Here is a 24205-nt window from a genome sequence, read left to right on the forward strand (position 1 = left end):
ACCCACCAGCAAATATATCTGAATTAAATATGGCAGATGCATAATCCTATTTTGGTAATTTTTCCAGGTGAAGCATGGTCCAACAAAAAACAGAAAATTGCCTCCCATAATACTCAGTTCCTCTATGTTTAACAAAAAAAAACAAAAAATAATTGACATTTTATGGAAGGGATCATGCAAGTACTTGTTTATGGAAAACTACCCAATACATTTCTGGCTGTTGCTTAAAATTCTGCTGCACATTTGCTTTTACTAACATAAATGTTATTTTGAATATCATTCTCCTTTTATATATTTTATTATTTAAATACATTTATATTGCAAGAAAAGACATATTCACATGGAATATCTAGAAGCACCTTTACAGTAATATGATACAACGTGTACCACAAGCTATCCATTAAAAATACATATATTCATAAAACTGATCTAATATCACCAGTAAAAAAAAACAACATATATTTGAATGCTAATCTCTGTAGGCAATATAAAACCTGACATTAGCCAGTTGCATTAGTTAAATTGAAGGAATCTGACCCGTTTCTCTGAGAGAAAAATTTAGCAAGTGCATTAAAGTCTGTGGGTGACAATTTTTTTTGACGTGCAGCAATTTTCCCACCTATTGAAGTCTATGGGAGTTTTTATTTGCTATGAAACCTGGCGAATATTTTCACTCATCACAAACTGCTATCATCTCTATGTAATTAGTATCTGATATATTGTCCCTGGAAATGGAGAGACCAATCCTCTTTACCCATCCCATTTAATTTAAGGGTTAGTGTTTGATTTCAATAAATATACAGTAAAATAAAATACAATGATTTTTCAATAAATGTAATATATATATATTTTTTTTTATATTTAAATATATTTTTAAAAATATCTTGGTTAAGTTTGCAGTATCTAAACACATGCAGATCAAAATAAATTTATATATATATATATATATATATATATATATATATATATATATATATATATATATATATATATATATATATATATATATGTATATATGTTATATCTTTTATAGAGTTCAAAGTCATAGAATGTTAAATTTTTTACATTTTGCTAAAAATATATGTTTTTCTTTTTCTCTTTTTAGTTTTGGTATATTTCTGCCCTTTGGTAGCGATGAACTCACTATCAGCCCTTTTGGTATCTGGCTAGGAGGACAGTGAGTGACGGGTGAGACAGAACCATCATTCACTCCTGCAGAGCCAATCAATCAATGTCAGCTTCATGCTGAAGCCGATTCTGAAGGAAAAAACATCTTTTGAGACTTTTCTTTATATCTTGTGTACCTCAGAGCTTAGTTGTCCATACCATGTTGAAGAGTTTGATAGCTCTATCAGATGGACTCATCACTCATTCCTGCAGTCAGGTTAGTTTTAAGCTGAAGCTGATGTATATATATATATATTTCTAAACTTCACCTCTAGTTGTCTCAACATTGGAACAGTTTTATAGTTCCCCTGTATCTGGGAGCACTATTAACATATTGATAAGAGCTGTGTTGTAGAAAGTCCAGTTTGCTGCTGCTGCACTTTTTCCTCAAAACACACATTTTTACATCTGTTGAGTGATGAAAATTAGACTTCCTTTACATCAAAACCACCTACATGAAATGACTTCTAGTAGCAGGAAAAACTTACTTTATTCTCCTCTAAAATACTGAAAGTTTCTTTTTAAACATTGATGAATACATGATAATCATCTCAGCAGAAAAGTTGGAATCCATACGTAAAGATCCCTATGTAAAGATCTATTTTTTTGGCAGGCCACCAATTGAACAGACTTTTATCTGATTCCACCAGATGTAAATGGGGCAATATTTCAATCCCATTCATGGACTAATCAGCTGCCAATTTGGTCAAGAGAGGTCTTATTAGCATCTGGTATCTGCACTTCCCATCACCATCAAATCTGGTCTTCTGAGCCATTATTGTATTATTTCAAGTAGTATCACCTTAAACACCCTTAATAATTACTCATTTATTTCTTTATTTTTCCAAAATGGTTTGATAAACACCTAGTATGCAGACCACAAATTGATCTTGTTTCTCTGGCGCTCCAAGTGTCTCTAATGCCTCTAAGTATTTTTCTTTTTTGATGCTGTTGCAATTTCAGCTTTGTCTACTGAAGCACTTTCCAAATGATCTCATTGGGAATATTTACTTCCCCGTGCACCAGTGACACTGTTTTTATGTGTAATATGATTCAAACCTATTGATAACACTGGTTACTTTGTAATTCAGTACAAATATTTTCAGTCTGATTTACATTTGATCAACTTTCTCAATTGTTTTCCCAAATAATTATGTTCACACTGTAATTCCTTCATATTTTGTCTTCTAATAAGATATTTGTTCTTATTTCTCTGTTCTTACTTTGTCTTATTGGGCCATGTGTTTTTTACTGCTTTGTCCCAAACTAATATAGACAAATATTTACAGATATCTTTCTGTGTAGATAAATGCAGATCCTGAATGTTTAAATGCAGTATTGAAATGCAAACTCAGACTATATTCTGTACAAAATCACATGAAAACCTGACATAGATTTTATATGGACTTTCTTAGTCTTTTCCCAATATAAAATAGGAGTATTGTTCTATAAAACTAACTAAGAGCTGTTTAGAGTTCAGATTCCATGAGGCTCAATTACCAACACTGGACAGTGGACACAATTTATCCTAACAGCTAACTTGAAAGCCATAAAAGCCTACACTTCTATTGAACCAAAACAGTTTTGCTTTGCAACGTCGTTCCTTGCTTCCAAGTGGAATATACTGACACGTATATTTATTAAGCAGCATTTTAAAGACTTCCCAATTTTGTTCTGTGTTTACCCCTGTGAAAAGCATTTCACACCTAATATGTTGCATAGATGCCCTTATACTGTCAAAGTTTGCATATCTGAAATTTAGTGTTTTAGTTACTCCCTTATAGAATTGCTTCTAAAAAGCAAAGGAGACCATGTTATGATCACTATTCCCTAAATGCTCACCCACACAAATGCTAGAGATTCTAGTACTATTCAGTATTATTAGTTATTACAAGGTCCAAAAGATAGTCATTCCTAGTAGGTTTTTCAACGAGCTGGAATAAAAAGTTGTCATTCAGCATATGTACAAACCTACTAGTCTTGGCAACCCCCTTACCCCAATGTCTGGATAATTGAAGCCTCCATAGCAACAATTTGACCAGGCTGTGAAGCCGCTTCTATCTGCAAGAGTAGCTGGGCTTCATACTCGTCACTTATACTCGTCATTTATAGCATACACCAATGATAATATTCTTTGTAACTTTTTGCCCAGTCAAAATCTCTACCCAGAGGGATTCCACTCCCTCACCAGTGCCTGCAATTGTTATTTCTTTAGTGCATGGCTTTAATTCAGGCTTTACATACAAACACACTCCTCCACTATTTTTAATCCCTCTGTCCCTCCTAAAAAGTGTGTAACCATTTAAATTCACAGTCCAGTCACATGTTTCATCCCACCAGGTCTCAGTGATACCAATTATATCATAATTTTTAGAGCATGCAATTAATTCTAGGTCTCCCATTTTACCTGACAAACTCTGTGCATTTTTGAGGTTACTACTTTTGAAATTTGCATTACTTAGTGGAGAATTATATGTTAAGTTAGTATTATTCTGTTTTCCTTGTAACAGAGGGACCTGCTTAGCTGGTAAACTGTATGCCCCCCTCACTCCTTCCCCATGAACCTTTAGTAATCCCACTGCCCTGTCTACCCCAGCTTCCCCATAATTCTTTATCTCACCCCCCCCCTTTGCCTAGTTTAAACACTCCTCCAACCTCTTAGCCATTCTTTCCCCTAGCACAGTGGACCTCCTGCCACTGAGGTGCAAACCATCACAACTGTATAAGTTGTACCCCAAGGAAAAATCAACCCAGTGCTCTAGAAACCCAAACCCTTCCTTCCAACACCAAGGGGCAAATTCATCAAGGGTCGAATATCGAGGGTTAATTAACCCTCGATATTTGTCTGGGGAATGAAAATCCTTCGACTTCGAATATCGAAGTCGAAGGATTTTGCTCAAATACTTCGATCGAACGATCGAAGAAATAATCGTTCGATCAAACAATTGAATCCTTACAATCAAACGATTCGAAGGATTTTAATCCAACGATCGAAGGATTATCCTTCGAACAAAAAAAGTTAGCCAAGCCTATGGGGACCTTCCCCATAGGCTAACATTGAGTTCGGTAGCTATTAGGTGGGGAACTAGGGGGTCGAAGTTTTTTCTTAAAGAGAGAGTACTTCAACTATCGAATGGTCGAATAGTCGAACGATTCTTAATTCGCATCGTTCGATTCGAAGTCGAAGGTCAAAGTAGCCCATTCAATGGTTGAAGTAGCCAAAAAAACACTTCGAAATTCGAAGCATTTTTTCTTCTATTCCTTCACTCGAACTTAATGAATGGGCCCCCATGACTTGAGCCACACATTTAGCTCCCTAATCTCCCACTGTCTTCCTAAACTTGGACGTGGCATGGACAAAATTTCAGAAAAAATTACAATGGAAGACCTTCCCTTGATCTTAGAGCCTAAAGAGCAAACACTTAAGAGCAGCTTAACACTAGAGCAAGCTCCACTGGAGTGCCAGGTGTTCTATTTATACAGTCTGCTCAGGTGCAACTAAACAAACCCAACCCCCTCAAACTGAGGGGAAACTAACTGCAAAGTAAAGCAGGTTGTGACAAACTTGCTGTAAGCACAATAGCACACCAAACTATTTAGCACCCAAAACAGAAAAAAAACTATAAAAATGAAACCACAGTATTTAAATTTAAAACCTTACTATAAAATAACAGTTAATAACACATACTTATCCTTTTCAGTTGATTTGTTTGCTTTTAGTTGCTTTTTCCAGTCACCAGCCTGCATTCATACAAGTAAACACTTGTGTCTAGAAGTTGCATGATACTTTGGTAATCCTATCACAGTAACTACATATAATACACAAAAGCCATGAATATCCTGTAAATTATATCCTTATAAACGGTGAGTTCTGATGTCATCAGTTATAAATGGTGAGTTCTGATGTCATTTCTGTCACATGACTCATTGAAATTTGTGTATTATAATAAATAAAGTGCCCCCAATTGTAAAATATGAGGATATTAGAAGTTACCTCGGAGTTCCATGACCTGTATAAAAACACTCGGCCTTCGGCCTCGTGTTTTTATATGGTCATGAAACTCCTCGGTAACTTACTGTATAATATCCCTATATTTTACAAAAGGGGGTACTTTATTCACTATATCATTCACCCCTCTGTGAGTTTCAGGTGTTACTTCTCTGAAGAGATGCAATGTGATTGGATTATTGAAAGTGTTTATATGGCGAGTACTTCTCATAGCAGTCAATTGAATTGAGGAAGCTGCTCGGATGAGTAGTGAATAGTGATGGGCGAATTTGCGCCGTTTCGCTTTGCTGAAAAATTTGCGAATTTTGCGCGGCGCCCATTTTTGACTCCGGCGGTCGTTTTTGACGCCGGCGCCCGTTTTTTGATGCCGGCGCCGATTTTTGACGCCGGTGTCCGTTTTTTCGGGAAACATTTTTTTGACGCCGGCAGATTTTTGCCGCGAATTTTCGTGCCCGTTTTGCGAATTTATTCGCTGGCGGTGAATCGCGCAAATTCGCACCTGGCGAATAAATTTGCCCATCACTAGTAGTGAAATGTCTTCAATGATTAATCAGCAAGTCCAGTTCCTTCCTTTCACTATTTATGCTAACTTGTTGTTACTTGTCTACATTTATGTTGATGCCTCTGAGCTTATTCTGTTTATATCTTTCTATTTTCCATGTAGGCTTTCACCTTCTTTTTGCTAAATGACACAATATGAGCCCCAGTTGCATTCACAATTGCATTTTATGGTGATGGTCGCCATTTTAATCCATTGTCAGCGACAAAGAGAAAGCTTTAATGCCCCAAATTTACACTGAGATTGGCATCATGATGAATAAATCTTTCTTTATAAACAAATTCACAAGATGTAATTTGTAATCTGCTGCGGATTTCTATAATCCCCAATGCATGCTGTTCTTATACTATTACTCGGGGTTGATTTGCAATGCTCAGCTCAAGGTTAATTTAGGGTAAGATTGCACATTTGTTTATTCTTTGACTGATACGCTAGGTTGCACTCAGTACACTCTTTGCTCAGCAAAACACTAAAATATTAAAAACAAAACTGGAACTCGAATATAACTTTAGAATCATTACCAAAGTAAGGCTGAATATCATTTCGATTACAAATGCACAAATTACAGCCGTAGAAGACAAAACAATAATTTCTGCAATATAATTTTATGTTTAGGAATCAACTCATTCTGAATTTCAGCGTTAAACGCTATGATCTTATTACTTCTATATTTATATGCAGTATGCCAGAAGCCATTGTCTCTGAAGATCTACAGTCCATAAAATTCTCTGCTTATTTTATTTCAAACTAGTTTTCTTTTTAAGCTTTGGGGGAATGCAACTCATCCTTCTGTTAGGGGGTTGTGCAATGCCAAAATATTTCACCCTAGAACTAACAACTGTGCCCCCCCCCCCCAGAAATGTAGCATGTCCTTCCTACACCCTCCTATCTCCCAGTCAAGGTGAATGGGACTTTGGATACTAATCCTTCAATGAATGAAGCTTATCAATCACCAGATTATTTAGCTGAATGATCGAACTGGCTATTTCCTTGTCTGCCGAGTTTCCTGAAAATCAGTAATGCTTTCAGTACTGGCCTTGGACCAAGCAATCAATCAATTTGTTTTATCTACTACATAAAGGTGGCCATACACGGGCCGATAAAAGCTGCCGACAGACTGTGTCGGCAGCTTATTGGCCCGTGTATGGGGGGCCCCGACGGGCTTCCCCGATCGAGATCTGGCCGAAAGTCGGCCAGATCTCGATCGGATGGGACAGAAAATCCCGTCGGATCGCGGCCACATCTGTTCGTTGATGCGGTCCCGCAATCCGACCGCCCGTTTACCGAATGCTAGGATCCGATCGTTGGGCCCTAGGGCCCACGATCGGATCTGCCCGATATTGCCCACCTCAAGGTCGGCATATCGGAGGGAGATCCGCTCGTTTGGCGACATCGCCAAACGAGCGGATCTATCCATGTATGGCCACCTTAAGTAATAGCACTCAAACAGTGAAACATTACTTTAAGATTATTTGTGATTAAGACTGAGAGATAATTACTAAATTATCTAAATCTGATGTGCATGAGTATTAAGGGAGAATGGTCAAATGTCTGTTTGACCATTCAAGAGGGCCTTTAAATGGAGAACATTTGAAGGAGGTTAAACCTCCTCAAATCCTCATTAATCTCCACTATTAAGAGCCCCGTTACATATAGAGAGTGAAGCTTAACGCTGAACACTGTCTTCAGTTCCGCATCCATGCTTTCTCCTAACCATCACTTTACAATGGTTTTTTATAGAGCATAATGGATCATAGAAAAACTTAGCAAGCTGCATTTAGGCTTATCTCTCATGTTGTAAAAGACAAAAGCTTTATTTTCATATGCTTTAAGACTAAAACACTCCCTAGTTGTAAGGAGTGAGTCAATACGTTTACAAACATTTTAAATCAGAAAGATTGATATTGTCATATAGATAAGTACAGATCAGGACATTTAGTTGAAAAGACATACTCTTGCGCTCACTATATAAATGAAGCTCATACCACTCAGCTCCTAATGTTCCATTTGAAAGTTTAAAAATAAATTGGTAATACCCTGTTTTAAGCCAACAAATCACCATAAAATATGTTGGTTCTGCTCTTTTCTTATTGTATAAACATCACAAAGGGTGACTGTTGCTTTTGCCTTTTTGCTGTTCAGTTAGGTCATTTTTTAAACATTCAGGTAAATGAAATATCTAGCTAAGCAAAGCACATGTCTCCCTTTTTTTTCTCTAATAAAATAAAAATAGTCATGTCTTTGAGTAGTCAGCACATGCAAAACTGCTATACCCTCAATGTCAAGATAAAGAAAATGCAAAATATCAAACACTGAGCCAAATGATCTGGAAAGTGCACAGACTAAACAAATCAATCAGAAGGAGCTCCCTCGATACAAAATGTAAGGCTGGGACACCGGCATATCTTTACTGTTCAGGAAAGCTAAAGACATGCACAAGGTTAATAGTATACAGCAGGTTTAACATCACTTTACATCTCTTACATATTCTGTACTATTTTCTTGAGAAAGAACATACTCTCTGGGGGTCATTTGCTAAGACTATACCAACGCTACATTTTTTGTGATTGCTATTTTTCTTATATCTAAGTTTATTGTATGTCTGGTTATTTTTCTAACACAATGGCTGAAAAAAAATAAGCTTTTAACTTGATCAAACCATCAATAATAATTGTGTTTGAACAGTAGATCATCTACATAGAAACTGTAATATGAGATTTCCATTTCACAGGTACAGTGTTCTGCACCCCCTCAGTCCTATTACAATGAATCCTTTGTACTTTAATCTTTAAATTTCCCCAAGGGGTCAATCAGATAATCGGGAGCCGAGATAAACATTCTTTCTGTAAAGCTCTTAACCATGATGGGGCTGTAAACATCAAAGGCCTGCAGGTTTGAGGCCCTTTCTACCTGTATTTGCTTGCTATCTTCTAAAATGTTTCAGATATGACAGTGAGGACAAGGACCTGGATTAAAAAAGACAAAGCACAATGAATGAAACAATGTTGATATGAGGTTGCTTTACCCACATGTGCTTAGCAGGATATGTACAAGATAGAATTACAGTCTTGCATTGTTCCTGTTTGATGAGTGAGACAAATCAGATTGGCTACTGGATTGTATGAGTTTGGATGTTTTCCAGAGATATTGTAAGAAAGTCTACTAGTCAGTAGTTGAATACTGTATTCTGCTTTAATCAAAAGACTATACTGCAGAAGTGAAAAGGTATAATGTTTTTGTTTTAGGATGCCTACCTAGAAGGAGAAAAGGCTCATGGCAGTCTAAAATGTATCTATTGCTGGAACCTTTTCTGCCTACAGCTTCAATAAATTATATTTCTACTCTTGGATATGCTGATAAATGTTAAACCTCAGACAGAGTTGGACTGACACAAAACTGGATCATTTCAAGTGGATTGCTGCTAAAAATATTTAACCTATGATTACATGCCCCAGAAAGGCACAGAACTTGTAACTCTTTTTTGCAAATGTAATTCTAATAGTTAAATAAATATTTTTAGCGGCACTCCACTTGACATAATCCACTTTTGTCTTTGTCTGATGTTTGACCGTGGTATTCTCCTGTAGCTGAAGGTCTGCGGTTTGAGCACCTAGACCCAATTTTCTGTGTGGTTAGTCTACTGAAATGTCTCCAAATAGAGTTATTAACTTCTGTTTTTTTGTATTATGGTGATAGATAGTCATTATGGCATCCTCTTTAATGGAACTTTTTTTAATTGTGTTGAGTGCCAATGTCACTTAGGCTGGCTACCTGTCTCTAGTTCTACAGTGTTTCTACAGCTCTTTTGCTTAGCAATAAAAGGGCATGCACTGGCTCACCATCCAACTGGAAGAACTTTTGGCTGGAGAACTGGCAACTGGGTCTAACAAGAAGGCAGTAATATATACTATTATATACTATAAATACTATTATACAATACAATATATACTATTACATGATAGAGACAACTGATGAGACAATATCAACCAATCATAGTTACATAGTTTGAAAAAAGACAAAGTCCATCAAGTTCAACCCCTCCAAATGAAAACCCAGCATCCATACACACACCCCTCCCACAATACATTTAGGTGGAATACCAAGAGACTTTAATAACACTTGTTATAATAATTGTAGGAACATTAATGCCATTTTCACTTGCCCCAAAGAGAATGCAATTTATGTATACAGGTATGGGACCTGTATGCTCAGGACCTGGGGTTTTCCAGATAGGGGATCTTTCCATAATTTGGATCTCCATATCTTAAGTCTACTAAAAGTAATGTGAACAATAGGACTGTTCTTCCTCCAATAAGGATTAATTATATTTTAGTTAGGATTAGGATTCGTTTTCGCCGAAAAATACCTATACCTACATAGGATTTTATTGTAAAACGATGTGTCATTTTAGCATAGTCCTATTGGTATTGTTATACCTAGAGCTGTAGTACAGGTATAGAACCTGTTATCCAGAATGCTCGGGACCTGGGGTTGTCTGGATGATGGATCTGTGTGTAATTAGCATCTTCGTACCTTAAGGGGCAGATTTATCAAAGGTTGAGGTGAATTTCGAATGAAAAAAAAAATCGAATTTCAAGCTATTTTTTGTTTACTTCGACTAGGGTATAGTCCAAATTAAAAAAATTCTCATGTACTGTCTCTTTAAAAATTCGACTTCTACCACTTGGCAACAACCTATTTGGAGTCTATTGGTGGACTTGGGGAAAAACTTTGAATCGAATTAGATCGAATGCGCTATTCCTTTGATTCGTACGATTCGAATTTGGCCGAATACGGACCTATTCGATCGAAAACGGACCTCTTCGACCAAAATAAACTTCGACTTAATTTCGGTTGGTCTTTTTGAATTTGAATTTCGGATTTACGACCCTTAGAAAATCATGTAAACAATAAATAAACCCAATAGTCTGGTTCTGCTTCCAATAAGGATTTATTATATCTTAGTTGGGATCAAGTACAAACTACTGTTATTATTATTGCAGAGAAAAATGAAATCAATTTTAAAAGTCTGGATTTTTTGGATAAAATTGAGTCTATAGGAGATGGCCTTTCTGTAATTCGGAGCTTTCTGGATAACGGGCTTCCGGATAACAGATTGTACTTATTCTGCTGCCCCGACTGCATTTGTGCTCATGAGAATGTTAACTTGGAACTGAAGATTTTCTTTTTTTTCCTTTCTTCGAAGCTGATTATGTATTCTAACATGGAACAGATCTTTGAATGAACATTGCTGTAGTGTGCTAAACCTTGTTATCTCTGCAACACCTAATAGAGCTGTAGGCTGAGCAATATTCTGCTGATTGTTGTGCTTGTAATGTTGCAAGCGAACATCAGATGGGGTCACCGCAAACAAGGAGAAGAAAAAATGGGGTCACGGCCTTAAAAAGCGATGCTCATCACTGCTCTAGAAAATGTAGAACAGACACCCAGATACAATTGCCTTTGCTATGGAAAGAAATGGAGCAGCTAAATATATACAACAGCGTAAGGCAACATTAGCTCTCTTGCCAGTTTCAAGTAATATACACCAGTAGAATAAGTCCACAGTGCCACTTATAAATAAAAGTAGTTTCTTGTCCTTTGCTGCAAGACATGGGGGGGAAATTTACTAAGGTACGAAGTGGTGAACGCTGGCGAAAATTCGCCAGCGTTAAGTAAGTTCAATACTTCGCCTATTTACTAATGGGCACTGGCGAAAATACGCTAGGAGATAGACTCTAGCGCAACTTTTCATTCTAACGCCAGGCGAATTTTCGCCAGGGCTAAAGATCGTTACTACGCAAATTCACTAAGAAGTTGATTTTACTGAACGTTACCTCTTACGCCAGACTTGCCTTCACAAGCTCAGACCTGGCGAAGTGCAATAGAGTGGAAAGGTCTTCAAAAAAAAAAGTCAAATTTTGTCTAAGTCCCAAAAAACGCTGGCGTCTTTTCCATTTTCATGGGTCATTGGCTGCAAAAGGACAAAAAACTTTTTTTTTGGGTACCCTGCTTCCCCCCTACTTTTCATAACATATGGCACATAAACTATACCTATGTGCCTTCTAGGGTTGCGATTTTTTCCTGCTGCACTGTCCAGGTTGCAGGCTGGTAAAGTCACAGGACGGACCACTGGGTGGGTCATGTGACATCACAAGGAGGGACTATGATGTTGATTGGTGGATTGTCTTGTCTAGGAGAATTCCTAATTTGTAAAACCAGGCAGTCAGTTTTGACTCGGACAGTCCAGGTCAAAACTGAAGATGTGGCAAACTTAGTGCCTCCTCTGCCACCCCTCACACTGTATTCAAGGAGATGACCATAGGTCTCATGCACCCTTAAGCCTTAAGTTCTCTGCACACAAAAAGCCATGCCATTGTACATCAATATTTCAGGGACTAGCAATGAGACATGACAGCCAATTAACTGATCAATGATTAATTATCTCATCGATCTGGAGATCATGCAAATACCCAGGCTGGGTAAGTCAACTGTGAAATCCCAGAGCATAGAGAGAGAGGGAGAGAAATGGAATGACTGTGGCTCTGCATTATGTGCCAAATGTTAATCTCTTTCCCATGTTTGACAGATAAGGGAGCTGCTGATAAAATGAAGATTGAAATCAAAATTAAAACTGTCAATATTACAGGAAACTGAGTTTTTCATCCTTCTGACACATTGCGGATTGAACATTTCTCCAAATAAATTTTATCAAGTGACAAGCTGCTTTTTTTTTTTATAAGACCTTATAAAATAATGATAGATACACTCCTATTACCTGAACTGATGAAAAAAGAAATAAATAAATAAACATCGCAAATTGCAGCACATCGAGACACTTTAAATAGGGCAAATTACCTGGTGGAGCTTTTTTTATTAGAATTTAAATTTATATTTAAATATTTTAAATAACTAACAATGTAAAATAGATTTTCAATGGAAACGTCAAAAACTGATGCAAATTTCCTCCATCTTAACAAGCTACTTGCGCCACAAAAATTGTCTAAATCCCAATAACGTTTTTCTTTTTCTTCGTTGTTTATGAAGGAGTCCAAAGGTATATATTGGGGTATGTGTTTTACATGGTAAAATCAATTTAGTGCTGCATGTCTTCTGCGAGGTTTTTATGAGAATGGTAAAACAATGCTTTTTCAATCAGAAAACATATTATATTTCCGTCTGCAGAAGCATAATTCTGAACTTCTCATAAAAAGTCAAGTAAGGTAAGATATTATTATATAAAGCAAATATCAGGTGTACTGGAATGGGATCTTTTATACAGTAACCCATGAACCCTGAAGGGGGTTATTTATTAAGGCAAGATTTTTTCAGATCGTCTATTTTGACACTGAAAGCTCTAAAAAGTTGTGGTAAAAAAAGACAAGTTTATTTTCGCGATTTATTATGCCCCGAAGCTGTTCCATGTCCGAATTTGAAAAACACCTTTTAAAACCTGCCGAATTCATGTAAAAGTCAATGGCAGATGTCCCCTTAACCATTTGAAAATGTTTTAACTCTTGCAAAATGTTTGTAATTTTTGGGGTTTGACGCTGGTTTTTCCTGCAAAAACTACATTTTTTGTGGTTTTTGGGCGTCAACCATGAAAAATGGAGGTTTTTCGTGCGGCAAACTGAAAAAAATAGTTTTTTCCCAATCAGTTTTTTCACGTTTTTTTATTGATAAATAAGGACAAATCTGGGATCTTAGTTTTTTTTACTGATCTTAGTACTTTTTTTATTGAAAAAAAAATCAGAAACATTACTTTGATAAATAACCCCCCTGAGTGTTGAAATACAGCCATTTCCCAGTCTTATCCAGAAAGTTCCAAATTACGGGAAGGCCATTGCCTGTACTGTAGATTCCATTTTAATCAAATAATTCAAATTTTTAAAAATGATTTACTTTTTCTCTGTTATAATAGAACAGTGACTTGCACTTGACCACAGCAATGATCACTAATCATTATTGAATGTTTAATTAATAATTAAATTATCTTTTTACCTAAGGTTTGGAGATCAAAATTACAGAAAGATCACTTATATAGAAAACCCCAGGTTCTGAGCATTATGATAAACTGGTCTCATACCTGTACCTGTGTTTGGAATATTCTGTGACAATTCTATGGAATGTTTTTAAGGTATATATTTTGTAAATTATAAGATGGCCACTATATTTGTTGAAAAAATGTGCCAAATCAATTCACAGACTAATTCCTTCTTCAGACTATTTAGACTTGAATTGTACTTTTCATTTCACTCGCTACCTGAAGAGCAAAATATAAACTCTTTTACAAAGTATTCTTGCACAAACTTTTCTCCTTTAGCTCCAGTTTCCCTGTTAAACATCCCTCAGATGTTGCACCTTCTCAGACTCCTTTAAATACACACATATCACCTCCATAATTAAAACAGGCATCCCTTGGTCCCTCTCAAATTTGCAATTATCCATCTATTCCTCAGCTTCCCATCTGCTCAAAATAGCTTTAATGTACAGGATAATTTATAACAAACATCAATCTTTTAGACAAAAATCAATCTGGTTTCCAACAATTATATTGTACTGAAGCAGCCATCATCGAAATTACAAATTATATCTTCTCAGCAAAACAAGTATGTAACTGTTCTACTTCTCTGTTCTCCCTTCGCTAGATTTCCCAGAGTACATTGCTATGGGTAGCCAATCCTGGCATACCAGCTGTTGTTACAAAAATGGTGAGGGGACATTTAAAAAAAAAAGAAAAAGGTGGTCTGACCCAATAGATCAACCATTTCCTCCGGGAGCACAGCCTCCCCAAACCACCTTTTTCCAGTTACATTTTTAAAGATTACTTAGACCCTCCACATATTCACTGTTGCTACTAGAGCCCACAGTGTAATGAACAGAGATAAGCAAAGCAAATATTGGCTGATAAATTACAATCGAAATCAGTTTGCAGTTTCCAAACTGGTAGGTGCCCCAATAGTAAATTTTAGCTGTATTTTACTCCCTTATCCACAAAATGTTATCATGATTTGGACTAAGATCAGATACCAACCATCAAGTGGAGATGGATTTTTCATGCCAGTCTGAAACCTTTGTTTTCAAAACCAACATTTCTGGAATTTCCTCAAAACAATAACCAAAAATTAGAAGATATTTCATAAGGAGACTTTCTATCTCCCCGTATGGGTTTGGAGTGTAGGATGAAAACAGGGTTTCCAAGCACAGGGAGGAACACAAACACCTTTATAGAAAGTGCCATGGCTTCAAGCAAACCTTGAACCCCAAGACTGCAGTGCTAACCATTGTACCCCCATTCCACAAATCATATATGTTTGTGTTTGAGATAGATTGATCATACATGTTAGGTATAAGTCTCGCTAATAGTGATGGGCAAATCTCTCCCATTTCGCTTCGCGGGAATTCGACCGCAAATTCGTGCCACGTGAATTTACTCTCTAATATCAGGGAGTGCTGTATATAAGGATATATTTCACCAGTCACCTTTATTATTCTAGGATCACACGCATAGGATAAAACAGATAATGGATTACACCTTTTTCAGTTAAATACTGCTGCATTGTAAATCTGAGTTATCCGATTTCCAAGTGAGAAAAATAATTAATATTCATCACATTCACACAGAGAAACTGCATATATGATATTATCTACATAATTAAACTGGTTTAATAGTAAGGTATGATTAACAAGTAGTGATGCGAATTTGCGAAACAGCGAAAAATTCCCGAAACTTCGCCGGCGTCTGTTTTTGACGCTGACGACCGTTTTTTTGTACAGCAAATTTTCGCGCCGTTTCGCGAATTAAAGGTAAAAGAGAATGCTCCGATCACTTCCTTTGTCTTTTAACCCCTTGTGTCTCCACCCATCCCAGTAGCAAACCAGGAACCCCCATAATCTCTAACCTCCTTTTCGATTTCCCTTATTCCTAGCCCTGTCATGGCCTTGTCATTCCTAATTTCTGGCTCACTCCCCCGGGGAATTCTTTCCCATCATCATGATACTGAGTTCCATGAAAGCTTCTACTGTAAAGAAATCCAAAGACGGAGCATATGTTGCTCTTTTGCAACTTATTTCATGTTCTCATTTATTTTCCCAGCAAAGGTATGGAGGAACTATTTTTTAAATAGAAAGTTAAATGTTACATGATTATTAGCTATTCATTTCAATCATAAAAAGGGACCACTTTGTTCCAGTTCTAGCCTAATATTCTTAATGCTGAGTCTTCATTGCAAGCAAAAATAAACCCACATTATTTTGATGTTTCTGCCTTTCCAAGACCTTTTTTTTTATTTTAAATTCTATATTTTTAAATATAGATTTTGAGTGCTTATTGCGTTCATCAATCATTCTCCCAAACAGGTCCCTGCAAACAGAAAATTAACATTTTGCTGATTTTTTTTCCCTTTCATTATTCTGCTTTCCTGTGCGTTTTCTCTAAAATTCACATGCTTCAGCCGTAGAGGGTAAACATTCGTTATTCTATGATTAAGTGACAACTGATTTCAAACTGTGGTCTGGCATACAGAAGGTAGACAGGTTGTTCATTTTGCTGGCATTAAGAACATTGTTCTTTGCATATTGCTTCACTGTTTGAAAGTAAAAACACTCAGGAAACAGTATTGATGCAATTTTGGAGAAAACAGGCAATTATGTGTTCTGTTTCTTGAATTCCTGTGGCTGACACCTAGCATTTAACCCTGATTTACCAGGCCAAACCTGGCAGTTGCAGTACCTACAGTACATTTCAATAGACTGCAGACTCTTCCATGGACAAATCTATCTATTCTATATATGGTTTGCCTTTACTATAAACTATCCTCCTTAATTCACTGCCCAAAAAGCTTTAGCTAGAAAACGGCAATATTCCCCATTTCCAGTGTGCATTAAAATAACAGACAAACCAGAAGGAAAAGGGCAGAACTGAACCCCCTTGATAGACTACAATAAAGCCCCCTTTGGGAATGGGGTACTAGTTTAGGGATGAGCAAAATAATTTGCATTGCATTTGTTGAGAAAAAAAAGCCCATGTACTTCAATGCAAGGTTTAAATAATGTTGCACAAAAAATACCTATTGACTTCAATGTGTTTGTCTAATTTTTTACTGTTTTGCTAATTTTTGGCTAAGTTGAACAGGTCAGATTCACTCATCACTAGACACTACAACAAAATTAGTATATAATATAATGACAGATTATAAAACTATAACCAAGTCAAAGGGTAATACAGGAAAATGATTTTTAACTGCATCAGTAAAATATACAGCTATAGGACCTGTTATCCAGAATGCTCAGGACCTGTGGGTTTCTGAATAAGGGATTGTTCTGTAATTTGGATTTTGATACCTTACAGCTACATTACACTACACTACATTATTTACATTAAATAAACTCAATGGGATTGGTTTGCCCCTACTAAGGATTATATATGTATGAGTTAAAATCAAGTACAAGGTATTGGTTTAATATTACAGAGAAAAAGAAAATCTTTTTTTTAAAATTCTGAATTATTTGATTAAAATGGAGTCTATGTGAGATGTCCTTCCTGTAATCTTTCTGGATAATGGGTCCCCTAACTGTTCTGCCAAATACAATTCTTTCCCACAATTCATACTACATACTGTAGGTATGAAACAAGTTGATTGCAGATTGTGCCTTAAAATGTAAATGCATGTAAAGAGTATAATGTTTCTACATATATTGAGTTTCATATGGTAAAAGGTCTGACATCTCAACATATTATTTTTCGTGGCCGTTTCGCGAATTTATTTTCCAGTGTCGAATCACGCAAATTCACCGCAAATTAGCGCCTGGAGAATAAAATCACTAATTAAAATGCATTCGACCAAACTCCCATCCATAATTTTACCAATTAGTAATAAAATAACTTGAAAAATTTGATGCGGGAAAAGACTCAATAAAACCGTGAAATTTTTGACACCCAAAAATTCAGATTATCAATGAAAAACCATGAATTATTTGAATTATCGTACGAAAGCCAGTGCAGATCCTGATATTTTCCCATTGTAAAAGGGACATCTGCCATTAACTTCTATATGGCCTTGACAGGTTTCAGATTGAGTATTTTGGGATTTTTAGAAGCACTGGGGTAGAACAACCCTCAAATGTGCTCTACCCTTTAAAACCCCAACCACAAAAATTCTGGTTTTACTAAATAACCCCCTATGTGTCCAACTGGAGTCCCCCCAAAGAATTTTTATTGTCCCCAGTCTGCTCAAGGCAGACAAGGGCTTAGGGTAGCGGCACACGTGAGATTAGTCGCCATGCAATTAATCTTTACGACTCACGAGGAAACTTCAGGCGATTTTGGAAATCAAAGCGACGTGTATTCCATTTCGGGGAGATTAGTCGCACCACAGTAGTGAAGATTTAATGCTTGATGACTAATCTCCCCATGTGCCAACACCCTTAGGCTATGGACACACAGGCTGTTGGCTCTGGCTGATGTCAAGCTGTGTATTTTAGAGTATCTTGTGTATTTTGCACAAGCTGCATATTTTTGCAGGCTGAGAGAAGCTGATCTGCTCAGTGCCCCTGCACCATTTTAATTCGATTAGCCTGTGTGGTCACACACGGGCTGAAGTGAGCCCAAATACTGACCTCAGTTTCAGCTCCACTGTGTGTGACCACACACAGGCTGATTGAATTCAAATCAATGAAGAAGTGGCACTGAGCAGATCAGCTTCTCTCAGCCTGCAAAAATACGCAGTCAAACAACAGCCAGAGCCAACAGCTTGTGTGCCCATAGACTTATGGTAAGGGTGCAGGCATTGTGTTCCTTATAACAATGGTCAAACCTCAGTGGGACTTCTATTTCTTTGTGAATGGCATTGATTTTCCCCACAGCAAGCTCTCTGTCAAAAACTCTGCAATCAATCACACCATTTATTCTGTAAAGGTGCAGCCGCTAATCCTCTGACGACGCTACAATTGGAGGTGATATTAAAGCCAGGGAATTGTGTCGCCTGTGTAAACGAGCCCTAAATCTGTCACTCTGTGAGTCATAACTCAGCTGCATGGTGGGAGAAAGCGATCATGCCGGGGTCAGCAGACTCATTAACCAGTCAAAATGCAACCAACACTTACTGCTGTCACTAGCAGTGACTTCTGTCAGCTTGCTGGAAAAGTCAGATTATAGGCTACAAAACTCGTAAGCCTAGAAATATTTTCTTCCTTTTTTGCAGTTTCCTAAAATTAACTCTTACAAGATGACTTATCTTAAAAATACTATTACTTCAAAGGTCAAGGCCACATCATATGAAGTGAACCTTAAAAAGTTCTTCCCTTAAAGGGAAAAACAAATACATGCTTTCCTTTTGCAATTCCATTTACTTGAAAACCATTGGGAACCTTTTACCATCCCTATTTTCTTTTATTACGAAGTCACTTTTTTTTAATAGATATGATGCATCCATGTTGATATTACAGGTATGGGTCCTGTTATCCAGTATACTCAGGACCTAGGATTATCTGGATAAGGCATGTAATTTGGATCTCAGTTCTTTAGGGCTACAAAAAATTATTTAAACATTACATAAACCCAATAGGAATCCAATAAGGATTCATTATGTCTTAGCTGGGATCAAGTACAAGCTAATGTTCTATTATTACATTATTATTATTTGCTCAAAATGGAGTCTATGGGAGACGGCCGTCCTAGCTTTCTGGATAATCAGTTTCCAGATAATAGATCTCATACACCAAATTCTCTTAACCAGGGGCCCCCAACCTTTTTACCCTTGAGCCACATTCAGATGTAAAAAGAGTTGGGGAGCAACACAATCACAAAAAATGTTCCCGGGTGGTGAAAACTAAGAGCTGTGATTGGCTATTTGGCAGCCCCTATGTGGACTGGTAGCTTACAGATAGTGATGGGCGAATTTGCGCCGTTTCGCTTTGCTGAAAAATTTGCGAATTTCGCCCCCATTTTTGACGTCCTTTTTTTCGTCCGTGAATTTATTCGCCCATCACTACTTACAGAAGGCTCTGTTTGGCAGTACCTGGAATTTAAAAATAAGCACCTGCTTTGAGGCCACTGGGAGCAACATCCAAGAGGTTGGAGAGCAACATGGTGCTGGAGATAATTGGTCTTAACATAATAATCACTGTCGGGCATTCATTCTGCCAGGACTGACTGTACTTATTGAGGGTGAACATTTCCAGTCACAAATTTATCTTTGATTCCTATGTACTCAAAAACCATTTTACTTAAAAAGAATTTGTTGTATAAGTGCAATCTAAAGGCTGCATCTAAATAGGATGGTTGTATTCTGGGAACAGACATCCTTTTAAACGTGTGTTGTGAATATTAACATACCCCAGTAAATTAGTTTGCACTCATTATCATAAGCAATTACTTACTGTTTAGATGCTTCCACTGTTCTCCTGGCAAGTAATTTGCAAGAATTAAAACACAATCTGAAATACTTTTCTACATGGCACAGAGAGATTGTGGTAACTACAAAGGTCAGGTCTGCGCGGATACCTCCTAAATGCCGATGTTAAGGATAGGACACTCTTCTTACACCTCTGATTTATGTAAATGAAATGATAGGTTTCATAACAATGCTATCTTCTTAATCTCTATTTATACTGTACAATAAATTTGCAGGGGAGGATGATTTATAACTATAAATTATTTCATATCCACATGAAGAACCCATACACACTGCAATGGAATAGCGACAAGACATACATTGTATTGTATTGCCACCCAAGTCAGGAATAGTTTCTGAACTGGCTGAAATGTTAGTCTCATTGGAGATTTTTGATCTTAAACTGTAAAGGTTTTGAAAAGATACATGGCTGGACAGTATCCTAGGACACCTCTATTGTTCTCTATTGTTTACACCCCTATAGTCCTGTACTGTTCACACCTGAGACCCAGATTGTTCACCTGTTCACACTTTTTACCAAATGCTAATGGGGCACCAGCACTGTGTCATTATATGTTGTAGATTTTAGAGTGGTCCCTGTGTGTGCCATACTCTGCCTGCCCTATGCTCATTGTGTCTGTCAAACTCTATCTACCCTATGCTTCCTGTGTGTGTTTGCCTACTCTGTCTGCCCTATGCTCCCTGCGTGTGCCATCTTCTGTCTGCCCTATGCTCCCTGTGTGTGCCATACTCTGGCTGTGTGTGCCCTGCTCTGCCTGTGGAACATAATTCTGGTATTTGTTCTGGGGGTTTGTTAACATTTAAAAAATATTGTTAGGGGCCCCTTATATGTTTAATCAATTGCTGAGGGGTGCTATGTTATCCACAGGGTAGGAGGAGGAATATGGATTCAAGGGTATGTCTTTTTTCACATATGAGTGATAAGTAATATCCCTGCAGTGAGCACCAACCATTTGTTTTTTTCGTGTGCTACCTCATTTAATGTGGAAATAGAAAAAACACTTGCGGCTCTATTCAAGGGAATCAAATTTCTACTCTATGGCAATTATAAGCCAAATGGCAAAAAAACTCACCCAGTGATAAAATTGACTTGGGTGCGATGCCCCAAGTCCATCTCTTAAGGGTGAGATGTAATAAACCGTGGAATCCAAAACATGTATCTCAATCAATATGGAAATGCTCGCACTCACCGATGACAGGGGTGGCTCTGGTGCAGCCCCCCGCACCTGTAGCTTGGGGAGAATTGCAAAGAAGATGTGTGGAAAGGCACGCACTCCTGCGTCCACCAGGTTTGTAAAAATAAGATCTTTATTCCAAGGGTAAAAACAAACACCCTGACGCGTTTTGTATCCACAGATACGTAGTCATAGCCACAGTGGATGTGGTTTAAAAACAGAGAGTAGTTAACCCTGGCTTTCATTATCGGCCCTCCACCATGTAAGCTAGAAAGATTCCGGCTCTCGGTACCACAGAAGTTGGACAGCACTGGTCTATAGCATGGTAGGACAGGGGTTAGGACTGTTCATTTAGATCCTGACCAGGACATTATTTGTAAGTTACTCTATGTCCCAGTAGTTGAATAAATGGATAATTAATTGAATAAACCCTAGTGACTGTGTTCCTGCAGGAGGGTATAATGTCAATAGTGGCATAATATGATGGAGCTTTATGCAGAAGGATTTTACATTTACTTGTCAAGTTGAACATTAGGTAAAAAAATTACAAACTTGTAGAAAATTGTAGCAAATGCATTGCAACCAGTGACACATTTTAGCCAGAAGATGTCAACTAGACAGACAGAAATTATTTCAGAAAAGTTTAACCTGCTAAAGACTGCAGTAGCTGGAACATGATAACACCAACGTATGGCTGTGTATAGAGTCGTAATATTAATCTGTTTTGAAGGGCCTTATAAATATATTTTTTCTTTGATTTAGAGAATATTATATGTTTTCTTGTATTTAATTATGTGACTTTGAGCGATAGCAACAGACAGATAGATTGATGTGGTCATTTACTGTTAAATAAAAAAAATGTTAGTTGTTAATAAAGTAAAATTCACTTATCATAAATCACTTATAAAAGGCACTGATTGCAACCCACAAGACGGCCTGATTATTTCATGAAAAATCTAGTGGTTTGTTCCGTTGGCTCTCAGCATGCTCATAGAAGACACTAATGAATGCAATCTGTATCACTGTGCTTGGACTCTACTAGACTGCTTTCATGTTATAAATAATTCTACTTTCTAAAATATATACAGAATATCTTTTCAGATTTAAAGCCTGCTGCCTGAGAAAAATGGGAAATAATTGAATAACTGTTAAAGAACTTTACAAACCAACTTCATTTCAGCTCATAACTCAGTACTAATACAGATGCATGAATGTCTATATACCTGTACTGGCATTCTTTTATACTTAGGTGCATTTGTGGGCAGGTCCCCAAAGCTTTGACTCTGCTTATTTTCTGCTTATTTCTGCTTTTTTATTGCCATATAGTTTCCCTTGAAGGGACACTAAAGTCTGAAATGTTCTTACTCATTTGTGCTAAACACACTACAATATATATCCTTGCGAGCATTGTATTTATCTATACATGTTTCTGAATAGGCTTAGATGCTGCTTTTAGTGATGGGCAAGTCAAAATAAACTTGAGGCGCAAGAATTTTGATGTGAGTGATAATTGTTATACGCACGACTATTTTGTCCAAATTCATTAAAGTCAATGGGCGTCTGAATAAATTTCAGTTTTTATTGGCGTGCCGATTTTGATGCAGCAAATTTTTCACTGGTGAATTTTGCAAATCCATGCCTGGCAAACATGACTAGCTGTTGTGCTTGGTCTTTGTCATGACTGATAACACCTGGTCCCTCAAAAGGCCTCCAACCCTCTCCTAAACTGCACTTCTAGGGACTCTGACAACTGCACTTTTTCTGCACCTATTTCTAACCCTCGCTAAGGAATTTAGAGTTGTGGAGCCGGAACTGCAGGGCTTAGAGGGCTTCCCATAGAAGCACGAACAGTTGAAGTAGATCCAACCTAGCTTTAACTGAAGATGCTTGCAGAGGACCTGCAGCATACAACAACCCACTGCACTGCTCTGTATTTTTTATCCAGGTACAGATGGGACAAAAAAAATTATATAGCAAAGAAATAACAGGCCATATTGCCCATACCCATATACATTTAAGCAGGTGTACCTTTAATGCTGAATATTTTTTGTAATGGGCTATTGCACTGTAAATGTTGCTACTTTTATGACATTTCCTCAAAATATCGATAAAGAAGCTTAAAGAATTCTCCAACAAAAATATAATTGCATATTGCTTCTTTCTTATAATATGCAGGGTTTTTTTAAGACTAAATGAAGCTAACAGCCTATAAATAAGGCAGTTCTCATCTTAAGAACTGCATGACCATGACCTTTAACAGGCAGCACCAAGTTATATCAGTTCTGTACAGTTATCCCCTAATGTGTATTCTGTGAAACCTTAAGAAGAAAAGGATTCTCCAGTGACTCTAGAAAAGGCTGTCACTCACATACAACTGCAGTTGGCCTATTCTCTAATGTTAAAAATATCTGCATTAATCCCATGGCTGCATTCATTATCCAATAGTTTCTTTGGCAGCAATAAAGTGTTTGGCTGGCTGGATCTACAGAAACCATATAAAAGACATCATGCCGATCGACATGCAGTGTTTAAATTTGCCCTTTAAATAAATTCTTTTTTAATTGTAGAGCCATAGTTAAAAAAAAGTCTTTATGTCTTAGTCGTGCAATCAATAAACAATGCGACTAATTTCTGCTAATTACACAGCCCTTGTTCCTATAATGATTATTAATGATGAAGAGATTAATTGCAATTATCAGGCAAAGCCTGCATATTGTAAGTGGGAAACTTACCTCTACCCCCTCCCCAAATTTACAGAGTGCCTCTAAAATTTCTTTTGCTTGGCAGCCAATTTTAAATTCTCTTTGAATGACCTTGCTATGTAAAAGTCTCTAGATTTCTCAGGATAGAACTGGTGAATGTAGCTTATAATGTAGTTGTG

General features: G+C 37.1%; 1 protein-coding gene across 33 annotated transcripts in view; it reads right to left on the minus strand.

The window, feature by feature from the left end:
• The window catches only part of LOC108717747 (neurexin-1), an 830073-nt gene that overhangs the window by 178085 nt on the left and 627783 nt on the right, over window positions 1–24205 (minus strand). The window lies entirely within an intron of this gene.

Source organism: Xenopus laevis, chromosome 5S (genome assembly GCF_017654675.1).
Source record: "Xenopus laevis strain J_2021 chromosome 5S, Xenopus_laevis_v10.1, whole genome shotgun sequence".
In the NCBI taxonomy this organism is placed as follows: domain Eukaryota; kingdom Metazoa; phylum Chordata; class Amphibia; order Anura; family Pipidae; genus Xenopus; species Xenopus laevis.